Genomic DNA, 12,896 nt, shown 5'->3' on the forward strand with positions numbered 1-12,896 from the left:
TTAACGTTTATTTATTTTTGAGGCAGAGAGAGACAGAGCATGAACGGGGGAGGGTCAGAGAGAGAGGGAGACACAGAATCGGAAACAGGCTCCAGGCTCTGAGCGGTCAGCACAGAGCCTGACGCGGGGTTCGAACTCACGGACCGCGAGATCATGACCTGAGCTGAAGTCGGACACTTAACCGACTAAGCCACCCAGGCGCCCCTTTTTTTTGTTTTGTTTTGATTTTTTTATTTTTAACCCAGCATACTATTTCTGAGCAGAAGAGGATCTTCCCAGGGCCTCCGAAGTTGCCTCATAGAGATAATCACCTATTGTATCTCTCTGTGTGCTTAATTCCATTCTAATCTCAAATGATCTCTAAACGATTATCAACAACGCAGTGTGCCTGTTTATCAAATTTACAAATGACAAATGAGGCTAGAAGAGGAAAGAAGGTTTCCATTTGGTTTAGGTGGCAATATTAGGTGCAAAAATGGCAGAATTCACTTCCCTTACCCAGATGAAGTATAAAATGTCATAAGCAACCAGTTTGTCTCCAACTTGCCCGAGATGAATGCGGCAAACCAGGTCTTTAACAAAGAAGTCTAGAAAAGACCTTACAGCTTGCTTTTATAGAGGGAAAGAAAATGTAGATGGTAGCTCTGTAAAACAGTTTGAAAGAAGAGAAGAAAACAATTTTCTGATTTGGTGCATGCATCTCTAGGAAAGGGAAATATATCAAAAGTATAAATGGTGGTCTTCAAGGGGTGATTTTACTCCCCAGGGAATGCCAATATCTACAGAGATTTTGGGGTCAGCAAGATGCTGCTGACAATGAATACTTAGAGGCAAGAGTTACTGCCAGATCTCCTACAAGTGCACACCAAAACTCCTATAGAGAGGAATTGTCAGGCCCCAAATGACAATAGTACTGAGGTTGGGAATCTCTGCTTCAGAGTTTACCTAGGCCACCATTTTTACCTCACATATGAATAAACTGGGGCTTACAGATATTAAATAACTTATTTAAAGTATTAGAACTAATCAGAATTGTGATTGGGCCAGAACACAAAGCTTCTGTCTTTCAGGGCTGGCTTTTCCACACTAACGTATTCTCTTTCCTAATGTTCATAGGTTATTCTGAATTTCTTTTAAAAAGCTTGATGAAGCCATGGAAAAGAGGGCAGTGTGTTTTCTTTACATTTTTCTATGTGTTTATATGATGTGTAAAACTTCTTCTTTTCATGAATTTAAACACTGTAAAGAAAGCTTCTGTTTGACCATGCCAGCCATGTAGGATGCTGCAGGAAGTCTAAGTTATTAGTCTTTACCTTGCCCTAAAGAAGCTGATGGCCTCCCTGGGGAGAACATGGCCAGCATTATGAGAATGCATGTAATAGGTTCAGGGCTTAGGCCTCACTATCCCAGTTATAAAAGTGCTGTACTATTTCATTATTTGGGTTACTTAATCTTAGCCTTGTGTGGTTGCAGCTGACATTCTTGAGATCCGGTCCTCCACTGGACTTCCTCATTAACTGTCAGTTTTACTGAGGAAAGTATCTTAATGTCACTAACAAATTTGGCCATTATTTCCTGCCTGCCTTCCTCCTCTATGTAATCACATAATTATATGTTAACAGGACTATTTAGAAACCTAGACATAAACTTTTAAGTTCTCATTTACTGATGTTCTTTCTTCACTCACTTAAAATTGGATATGTATATTTTTCTATTTTTATTTATTTTTATTTATTTTTTAAAATTTTTTAATGTTTTATTTATTTTTGAGAGAGTGAGAGAATGAGAGAGAGAGAAAGAGAGAGAGAGAGAGAGAGACAGTGCAAGCTGGGGAGGGGCAGAGAGAGAGGTTGACACAGAATCCGAAGCAGGCTCCAGGCTCTGAGCTGTCAGCACAGAGCCCGAGACGGGGCTCAAACTCAGCAATGGCAAGATCATGACCTGAGCTGAAGTCAGATACTCAACTGACTGAGCTGCCCAGGGGCCCCTTTATTTTTTCACAGTACATGCTTTCAGAGTTTTACTGTTGTATTTATTGAGCACATACTATGTGACAGATGAAATTGTAAGTACCAGGGATTTAGCAGTGAATCCTACAGACAGAAGCCCTGTCATTACAGAGTTTCCATTCTAGTGAAGGATATAGATCATAAAAAATTAAATATATAGTAGAGCATCAAGAAATGACAGATGCTATGAAAGAGAAAAACACTGGAAAGGAATAAAGATTGGCAGAACTTACTGCTTTAAATGAGGTGGTTGGTAAGGACCCTATTAGGTAGGGTCTCTGGAAAAAAAAGAATGCTTATGATAGGGCATAAAGAACCTACAATAGGAGTATTTTTGGTTTGTTCAGGAAATAGCCGGAAGTCCTTTGTGGCCAGCATGGAGTGAAGACATGAAGATGGTAGATAGGAATGGAGAGGGAGCCAAGGGTAGGAAACGTTGACCCTGTAGGCTCTTAAGAATGTTCTTTGATTTTCTAAAGATAATGAGAAGTTTTTGCTGGGTTTGGGCAGAAGAGTACCCTTCTCTGACTTACATTTTAAAGGAACCACTTTTGCTACTCTGCATTGAAACACTACATGTGGAACAAGATGGAAGCAGAAAAGTCAGTTGAGAAGCTATTATACTTATGCAAGGAATAAATAATAGTAGCTTGGAGAAAAGGGATATATTAATGGATGGTGTGATTGTTTTGTTTTATTTTCCTAAGAAAGCTCATTATAATAATATCTTACATTAGCTTTTGTGTTTGGCAATGCAGTTTCCTACACTCTGGACTACAACTTCCTGGTTTTCCATCCTGGATTCATCACTTACTAACAGTGCAGTCTTAGACCTATAAGTTAAACTATGACTCAGTTTCTTCCTCTCTTAAATGAGGTAAATACTGGTATCCACCACAAAGGACTGTGAAGTTGATACCTCTGTAGAGTTCTTTGAATTGTTCCTGGCATATGTTAATTACCATGCTATTATATTAATATTATTATCATTATTATTATTATTAATCATTCTTCAAACAAACCAGTAATATAAATCTTCTTTATCCCACTAGTGGATGGGTTGGATTTAAAATTCAGTTTTTGAATAAATAATTTTGTTTTATAGATGAAGAACATGATCAACAACTAATAGTTGAGAGTGTCAGAGCCCAAACCAAGGACTTCTGGCTCTAAAACTAGAACTTCTTCCTCCATACTACATGGTGTTCAGGTTGTCAGATCTACCTACGATCATTGATGAACCCTGTGGTCCTTGGTTCCCTGGTAGCATCTTAGTCAGATTCTATAAATGTCCAGCAAAAATCGCTTGGAAAGACCGGGAGAAATTCAGACCAATATCTCTCGTGAACATACCTTCAGAAATACTCAGATAAAACAGTGTAATATTGGAAGAAGGATAGACCTATAAGACAGTGCAATAGAACAGAGGACCCAGAACTGTACTCAATGAATCTTTGAATCTTTTAAAAACTTGCAAAACCAATTCAATGGAGGAAAGATTTCTCTTGTAACAAGTGCTGGTGTGCACTCATAGGGCAAAATTGTATTCAAAGGGCAAAATATAAGAACCTCTATTTAAATTTTACATGTTATAAAATGATAAACTCCAGTAGACCATACATGTACATGTAACATGTAAAACAAAAAAAAAATGTTTTAAAAAACACAGTATCTCTGAGATCTAGAAATGGGCAGAATTCTTACATACCAAAAGAATAATTCACAAAGGGAGAAATTGATAAATTGGACATCATCAAAATTAAAAACTTGGTCTGTGAAATACCCTATGAAGAGTTTGAAACAACAAGCTAAAGAATGGGGGGGAAATATTTTCAAATAACATCTCTGAGAAAGGACCTCGAATATATAAGGAACTCTTACTATTAGCAATAATAAAATCAATAATCAGGAAATGGTCAAAAGACGTGAACAGAATATGAACAGATCTTTCACTGAAGACAATATACATGTGGCAAATCAGCACATGAAAAGATGTTCAACATCATATGGTGGTTTTGCTTCTTCTCAAAGTGTTACCCCAATAAATTCTTGACTTTTCAAGTTGGGAAAAGAAAAAGTAATGTGCTTATATATAGCAAGCTTTGTATACAAAAATACAAATAATTATTGATCATCTACACCCTGAGTCCACCGGCTAGGAGTGGAGGAGTCTGAGAGAGTATGAGATATAGTATATACCCTCTGCGTCTGTGATTTCACAGATCAAAACATTGCCATGAGTTGGGGGTGGTCGGGGCAGGCTTCCCAGGTGAGTGGTGGAACCCGGAGTGTGGACCTCCCAGGTTGAAATATATCTTATAAGGAAGGTTAGTACTTTTTATGGCAGGGGAATGTGAAAAAGCATGGAACTGAAATATCAGTTGGGTAAGCAGATTTGTGGGAGAGCAACTGTCTATTACTCCATGTGTAGTCTGCTCTTAGATTCTTCAACTGAGGGGTAGATGACATAAGAATAAAACTGAAATCCTTCTACCTTGGTCTATTTTAAAAACAAAAAAATCAGGGGAACCTGGGTGGCTCAGTCAGTTGAGCATCTGACATCAGCTCAGGTCATGATCTCATGGTTCATGAGTTGGAGCCCCGCGGCAGGCTCTGGTGCTGACAGCTCAGAGCCTGGAGCCTGCTTTGGATTCTGTGTCTCCCTCTCTCTCTGCCTCTCCCACACTCACACTCTGTCTCTCTCTCTCTCTCTCTCTCCCTTTCTCGGAAAATAAATAAACATTACGCAAAATCTAAAACAAACAAAAACAACAAAAACAAAATATTCTCGTTTTGGACAAAGTTCAAGGAAGGAATTATATCTGAACAGAAGTGAACAGAGCCCCGCATGATATACATATATCTTTAGTTTTCACTCTCTTTTCTCCTGCTCTTGTGTGTCTGTGCGTGCCTGCAACGTATACAGTGCAGACAATTATTAAAACCATTCTTTACTCATGAGCTGAGGATGTTTGACAGAGCCCAGGGTGAGAAGAAACGACTGGACCCCTATAGCACATTTTCGTTCTACCTGCGTTTAAGACGATATCTATTGCCCCTGCCCCACTAGCTTAGTTTGTTTTTGCCTTACCTTTCTTTCAGGCAGATTAATCACCTATGTCAGCATTTGAGGTACTGATTAATTTGCGACCCTGAATGAAGGCCAGGGAATTCTAACCATGCCCCCGAGTTGAAACAGTTCAGTAGCTGGATGCAGACACAGCTCGCTAATTATATTTTTTTGGTAACCGATGAAAATATGTGGAAAGGTTTCCTCCTCGGATGATTGGATTTTTCTGGATGACAACTATTCCTATTTATTAGCTTCACATGTCTTTGAAAAATGCACTTGTGTGGGAGAGCTCAAGAATGTATTTGCCAGATTGGGAGCCGACCTTGGATTAACGAGTGACTTTCGGAAACAAATTTGCAGCTCTCTCGGGTTTGTTTCCTGTGCCTGGACTTTGCTCATCAAGTAGGGTCTTGCCTGCTGCAGGGAACAGCCTTCTTTGTTAAATGTGAACTGCAGAGCAGTGAGGATCTTTTTTACTTATATTAATTATTTAAAAGAAGCTGATGGGAGGAGTAAAGCCTCCAGGGATGGGCTGCTTCTGTGCAGATTTTTGCTGACCATGGAGAATAAAAGATACTGTATTTTAAAAGACATGCAGTAGCTTAATCATTTCCATGAACTTTACTACTTAGGATATCTGAGTAAGTTACCGTGAGATTTGGGGCACGTGATGGGGAAGGGGCAAGTAAGAGAGGAACAGATAAAGCAAAGGTCTAAGAAAAGGCTAGAAAGAGAAGATTTGGTTTTGTGTGCCTGTTTGTAGTGAATCGTTTGGCTCTGCTTTCAGGTTCGCTGCAGGTTTATAAAGTGGAGCCTTGGTGGGTTGGTTTCACCTCCGCAGCGATCATGCCGTGACTAAATAATGTAGAACTGAAGATGGAGATAATAGGAGGCTGACATCTGGCTAATTGCCATTCCAATTGGGGGTTGCCTGACAGTTGAGTGGAAATTGCTAGGAGATGAAGAACTTTCAATGAACCGTGATGGGCAGAAGTGTCTGAGTGAAAAAAATAGAGGAGAGCCTGGCAGGACAGGGAGGGAAATCCCTGCCCTCTCCTCCCTCTTGTTTTCTCCTCCTGTTGTATCTCAGTAGAAAAGGTTGCCATTTGATGTCAAGTGGTTTGCAAAAAAACCCCCCAAAAAACAAAAACAATAAACAACACACACACACACACACACACACACACACACACACACACCCCTCAGAATAATCTTAGAGGCAGAGGAGAGTTTGCGAAACATGGAGCTGCATTAATTTTGTCTTAACTTTGATGGCACCCGAGACCTACCTAGGCACCAGTCACCCAAAAGTCCCTTCCAGAGCCAGTGCCTGCAAGCTGGCCTGGACCCAGGCCCTCCAGAGCATAACTCCCCAGCGCTGCCCTATGCAGACAGGGCTCTCTGATCCGTCTACAAGCTCCGAGGCTGAACGGTGACTTCTGAATCATGAAATTTTTCTATGGCTGGTTATTTCTGGGACAGGCTTACTGAGCCTTGTAGCATGTGTAGTTGCTACTATAGTCAATAAATCTATGTTAATTTACTTAAGAATATTTCCTCCCTTACCCATCCTCCTAGCAGAAGCTTCTCAGGTAATAGGTATGCACGTACACATTTTAGCCGTGTGATGGGGGATCAAACTAAGATGACTCAGTGGAGTGATACTGATGGTAGAGTTTTTTGGAGATTTCTGAGTTGGTGGATGATGTCCTTAGAGGGATAATATATAGACAGGCCATGCTGTATGAAACCCCTCCCCTCTCCCCTGATTTGGGGAGGTAGTCTACTTACTGATTCATTTCTTTTTGTGTGATCTTTTGCTCCTGCAATAATTGTGGTTTTACAGGTTGGATTTAAAGTACCTTTTGTGCTATGGCTATGCATTTTTTTAAATACAGATGATGATTCCTCTCATCTAGAATTTCTTAGTAATTTTTAGGACCAGGGGATCAAACTTTTCTTTCCATTTTGTAACAGTCTGGTTAAAAGTGCCTTACAATAATAGTTTGTGTTTTATTGCTTTAGTCAGTATCATTTTCATGCATAAGCATTGCACTGCTGTGGTTGAAGTCTGTGAACAAACCATTTGGCCTTACATGCAGTTTTTAAAATTGCTGTATGATTTTCTAACAAGTGAATTTCAGGTTCTACTGACAGATGCAAACTGAAAAGAACTGTTTAACAAAGATAATGTATTCTGCTAGTATATTTCAAACCAAAATCTCTTTTAAAAATGTTAATGTTTACTTATTTTTGAGAGAGAGGGACAGGGCACAAGCAGGGGAGGGGCAGAGAAAGGGAGGCACAGAATCCAAAGCAGGCTCCAGGTTCCAGGCTCTGCAGTATCCGCACAGAGCCTGACATGGGGCTCAAACTCACGAGCCATGAGATCATGACCTGAGCTGAGGTCAGATATTCAATCCATTGGGCCACCCAGGAACCTCTTAAACCAAAATTTCTAGGGAGGGTCATAGTTTCGTCTAGAAGACAGTCTCCTTGTTCTTTTCCTTACTTTGCACGTGGACTTTGTGATAATATGATTTTGAGGAAAAACAAAAAAGCATACTTGTTTTATAAGTATTTTCCTTGAGATTTTAATTACATTAATCTTTCTGGGGGTAATTATAAATTCATAGAATAAATTATTTGTGTTATTTCTAACTGTGTGTGTTAGTTGAGGAAAGGTGTGCAAGATTATAACTGTTTTAAGGAAGTTATCATGACTTTAAAAATATACTGAAAAAGGTAAATGGTTTGCCCCATGAGTTGTTTGTTAATAAACCATTTTTCTCTTCTATGTTGACTAAAGGGGACATAAAACTTTATATTGGTGGCTAACTGTGCTCCAATACCTCATCTTCCTACTGCATCCCCAGGCAAGGTAAATTGCAGAGTTAAGGTGGCGCTCAATAAATATTTGTTGGAGGAATTAATGAATAAATGAATAATTTAGGCACAACATATCTATCAAGCCTTAAAAAAAATCTTGGACTCAATCTTATTCAATACATATTCCCTGAAAGCCTGCTTGGTAAAGACCAGTAAAATATTGACGGCTTAGTAGGAAAACTAAGATATTAAGGAAGTGACTAAACAATCATGAGGCAATGTGCAGGATGAAGGCATACTGTTGAGTTACTTAGGAATAATTACATGTCCAGGGATAATTACCTGACCTACATCCATGACAGTGTCAACATTCACACAGTCCTACTGTTTCCATACCATTTGTTTTTTATTTCCACATCCTCCCAGGTATTTTTGTCTAGGTCTAGATGCCATGACAGTGCAGGACATGCTCAACATTAGACAAAACAGCCAAGTTAGATTTCTCCTCTTATGCTTTTTTTTTTTAAATAAATTTGTTTAATATTTGTTTATTTTTGAGAGAGAGAGAGAGAGAGAGAGAGAGAGAGAGAGAGAGAGAAAACATGAGCAGAAGAAGGGGCAGAGAGAGAGAGGGAGACACAGAATCCAAAGCAGGCTCCAGGCTCGAGTTGTCAGCACAGAACCTATATGGGGCTCATACTCACGAACCATGAGATCATGACCTGAGCCGAAGTCGGACACTTAACTGACTGAGCCACCCAGGCGCCCCTTTTATACTCTTTCTTTTTTTTAATTTAATTTTTTCTAATCAACTTTATTGAAGCATAGTTTACAAATAATAAAATGCATAAATTTTAAGTGTACATTCCAACAAGTTTAGACAAATGTATATACCTGTATAACTACCACCTCAACCGTTATGCAGAATGTCTTTCTCTCCCCAAAGACTTCTTTGTGCCCTATCTTAGTCTTCCTTGTCTTTATTACCCAGAGCCCTCTGGTGCTTGTTAACTTTCCAAGGGCAGTGCCTTTGTGCTGCCCAAGGGTTAGAGCAAATTCCCTAATGAGGCCCCACCCAGATCTGACCAAAACTCCTCTTTTTCTTTCTTCAAGCTAGGGCTGCCAAATAAAATTAGAAGATGCACAGTTAAATTTATATCTTGGATAAACAATAAATAGCTTTTAGTATAAGAAAATATTTTTTTTAGCTTTTCAATGTTTATTTATTTTTGAGAGACAGAGAGACAGAGCAAGAGTGGGGGAGGGGCAGAGAGAGAGGGAGACACAGAATACTAAGCAGGCTTCAGGCTCTGAGCTGTCAGCACAGAGCCTGACACAGTGCTCGAACTTACTGACCATGATATTGTGACCTGAGCCAAAGTTGGATGTTTAACCGATTGAGCCACCAAGGCACCCCCATGTAAGAAAATATTATAATGTTGCAGTATTTGGAACACACTTAGGATAAAAAAAAATTGTGATTCTCTGTAATTTGAATTTAACTGAGTATCTCAAATTTTATTTGCTAAATCTAGAAACCCTACCCCGATTGCCACTTTATCATTGCACGTAATTTCACCCACCCTTCAGAAGACAAGAGTCTGATTGAAAAAAAAAATCACATTCAAGTATAAATACCTGGTAGGTAAATTAATATATGTTCATTAAATTAAATATATCCTTATAGTCAAAAAAGGAATTTGTTTATCTGGAAGATCAGTATTCTAGGGATAAATTTTGATCAAAAATATTTTACAGTGTTCCACCTCAAGTGAACATTAATACCTCTTATTGAATAGCCAAGGGAAATTAGGTATGGTGTTTCTTGTTGATTCCCATCTGTGAAGGTAATTCTACCACACCAAGGGCAAGTTATTTGACCTCTTTGTGCCTTAGTTTTCTTATTTGTAAACAGGAGATTATAATAACACCTACCCCAGAGGTTTGATGGGAAGATTAAGGAAATTAATATATTTCAGTACTGAGTATAGGATCTGGCCCATTGTAAGCATGTGTTAGCCATAGCCACCAATTATTTATTCCAGTAACATTGGTAAAGACTGATATTTGCTCTCATATGCAATCTATTTATCTTTCTTGTTTACTTACTGTTCTCTAAAATGTGGAGAAAGAACACTGGATTAGGAGTAAGGAATAATTCCTTTTAGTCTCAGATCTGCCTCTGATTTTTAGGTGACCCCAGTTTCTCAATCATAGGTTCCACATAATTGGATCTCAGCCTTGCAGTACATAAAATGCATCTGAGGTACTTGGAAGTAAGAGTAGGTTTCTAGGCTTCTCATCAGACATTTTGATTCTGGAAGCCTAGGGATGGGACAGGATGAAGAACATTTTTAATAAGCTCGCAAGAGAATCAAATGCAGGTGGCCCATGGACCACACACTGGGAAACATTAGACTAGATGCCCTTTCAATTTTCTCCCATTTAGTAGTTAAATGTAAACAACTGTGATTCAAAGTAATAAGCAAAATTATCTATCTAGAGGTTTAAATATGCCTTATGAATGTTCTACCAAACACTTGAAGGCCAATTTCAAAAGCTGTATCAACTCTACATTGTGAATGCCTGTGGTTACTTGTTTATTGGGCAACTTAATCTAGAAAGGTTCTTTCATGAATTTTCATCAATTTTTTAACAAAGCTCTGTTGCAAATGGTGAATTATGCATTAACATATGTTCATGCTAATTTATACACTGGTGACAGATTTTTGGCATGGGATCAATAATTTACAATTATATTTTTTAAAAGTTTGTTTATTAATAGCATCAAGGAATTTTGATTATCATTTAGATAACAATGCATCATTTGAACCCAACAGAAAAAGAACAGAATTTGCCATTCTCAGAAATCTGCATACTTGTGCAAGAACAACAAATGGATCTGAAACTAACGAGATAAATATCTCCTGCTTTTCTCAATTAACAGTTTTTACAGCCCTATTGGATAAGCCCCGATGTCTTATCATCAGATGGAAGTGCAGGGTTTTATTCCACCAACATTTTCTAATATGGAAATAATTATAGGCTAACCTAGTTGAGTCATGAAACAAGACAAAAATTACTTTGACTGTCCTCTTGAAAACTTAATACAATTTGTACTTTCTGCATATTTTTCAAAGTTAAGAAAAAATTCTGATAAAGAAGTAAACATAATCCTGTTAAGGAGCTTCATTAGTATGTTCCTATCTCTCCAATGTGATTCTATTTAAACACACTTTTGAAAGTATACCTTGTTTTGAGAAAGTGAATCTTGATGTAGAAATTCTAATAAAATAAGTAAATTAGAAGTTATTTGTGTAATTGAAAATTTTTCTACTTTAAAAATACTGTAGATCTCTTGAAGAAGCTCCTGCACTATTGTACTTAAATGTGATGTCTCAAATAATTTTATGCTTAGCTTTTTAGAAATATAATTATGCAAGTAGAGGTGCAGCTTTTCTATACACAGTAATCTTTTTATCACTCATTGTTATTCATTTGTGGAGAGATATCAGCTACCAGTTTTATTCCAAATATAGTTGAAGGAAATAAAGTTACTAAGACTTAATCAATTATATGCCACTTTAACCCTCTGGGACAATCAGAGAAACCAGAGAGCTCATAACCTTTTATTATGCGTGCTATACTTCCATATTAACCTCTTTGCCAATATTCTTTGCCTGAGTAGGAAAGGTGGAGGAGAAAAGAGCACCTTCTTAAGTTAGATTTTAATACTCGGTAACCATTCTAGTGGAAGGCTAAGGCAAATTATTCCTGTGATCACAATAGGGTTTTTAAGTATTTTCATTTCTTTAATGTTTTATTTATTTTGAGAGAGTGAGAGAGAGGAGAGAACGAGCAGGGGAAGGGCAGAGAAAGAGGGGGATAGAGAGAGAATCCCAAGCAGGGTCTGTGCTGTCAGCACAGAGCCTGACGTGGGGCTCTATCCCAGGAACTGCGAGATGATGATCCGAGCGGAAATCCAGAGTTGGATGCTTAACCAGCTTAGACATTGAGGTACACCAGTCTTTTCATTTTTTTTTTTTTTTAGTCCTAGGAGGAACATGATTTGGGATAGCAAAGAGAAATGGTTTTAAATCTTGGTTCTCTCAATTGTTAGTTGAGTCAAGTTATATAACTTCTCTGCGGCTTTGCTTTTCATCTTTAAAATACAGATTATAATGCTTGCTTTATTGGGTTGTTATAAGAATAAGGTAAAATTATTTTTACAAGTTCCTGAAACAGTATCTGGAAGTCAATCAATTAGATTGTCAATCAGTCAGAAGTCAATCAATTAGAAGTCAATCAATGAAGATTTAAGTGTGCATTTCCTTCCCCTCTGACATAATGAAGAGGTGCCTGCCGTACTGATTGAAGACCAAAGCTTTCTCTCTGTCCCCTTAACCCACTTTGGTGTTTAGTTTGTAAGGTGTCCTTCTTCATCAGTCAGTGGGTTGCTATGCACTAGCATAATGTATATGTCATCTAGAAGATGCTGGTGGAAACTAGTCTCTTCTAAACTCATCTCCTACTTTTTACACAGTCTACTTTCACCTGTCTGTAACAGTCTGTTTCAGGGGTTAGCAAACTTTGGCCTATTGCACAAATCTAGGCACCCACCTGTTTCTGTAAATAAATTTCTATTGAGACACAGATCCAGGCCTATTCATTTAAATAGGTCTATGGCTGTTATTGTTTTTTCAGGTTTAACAACAGACTTGAGTAACTCTGATAGAGACTTTATGCCCACAAAGCCTAAATTATTTTCAGTCTGTCCACTTGCAGAAAAAGCTTGCAGACTGCTGGTTTATTGCCTAATATATGGCGACTAGACTTTTAAAATGTAGCTGATCAGAAGTTAAGTACTTGTTGACAAACAGATGTTGAATGAATGGAAAATAGAAAAAAAATTGTCAGTTGCTGTCATAGAGGTTTCTTAACTCTCCTAAGAATGGTGACAATGAGGACAAAGAAATAATATAATT

Source organism: Panthera tigris, chromosome D3, assembly GCF_018350195.1.
Source record: "Panthera tigris isolate Pti1 chromosome D3, P.tigris_Pti1_mat1.1, whole genome shotgun sequence".
NCBI classification, from domain to species: domain Eukaryota; kingdom Metazoa; phylum Chordata; class Mammalia; order Carnivora; family Felidae; genus Panthera; species Panthera tigris.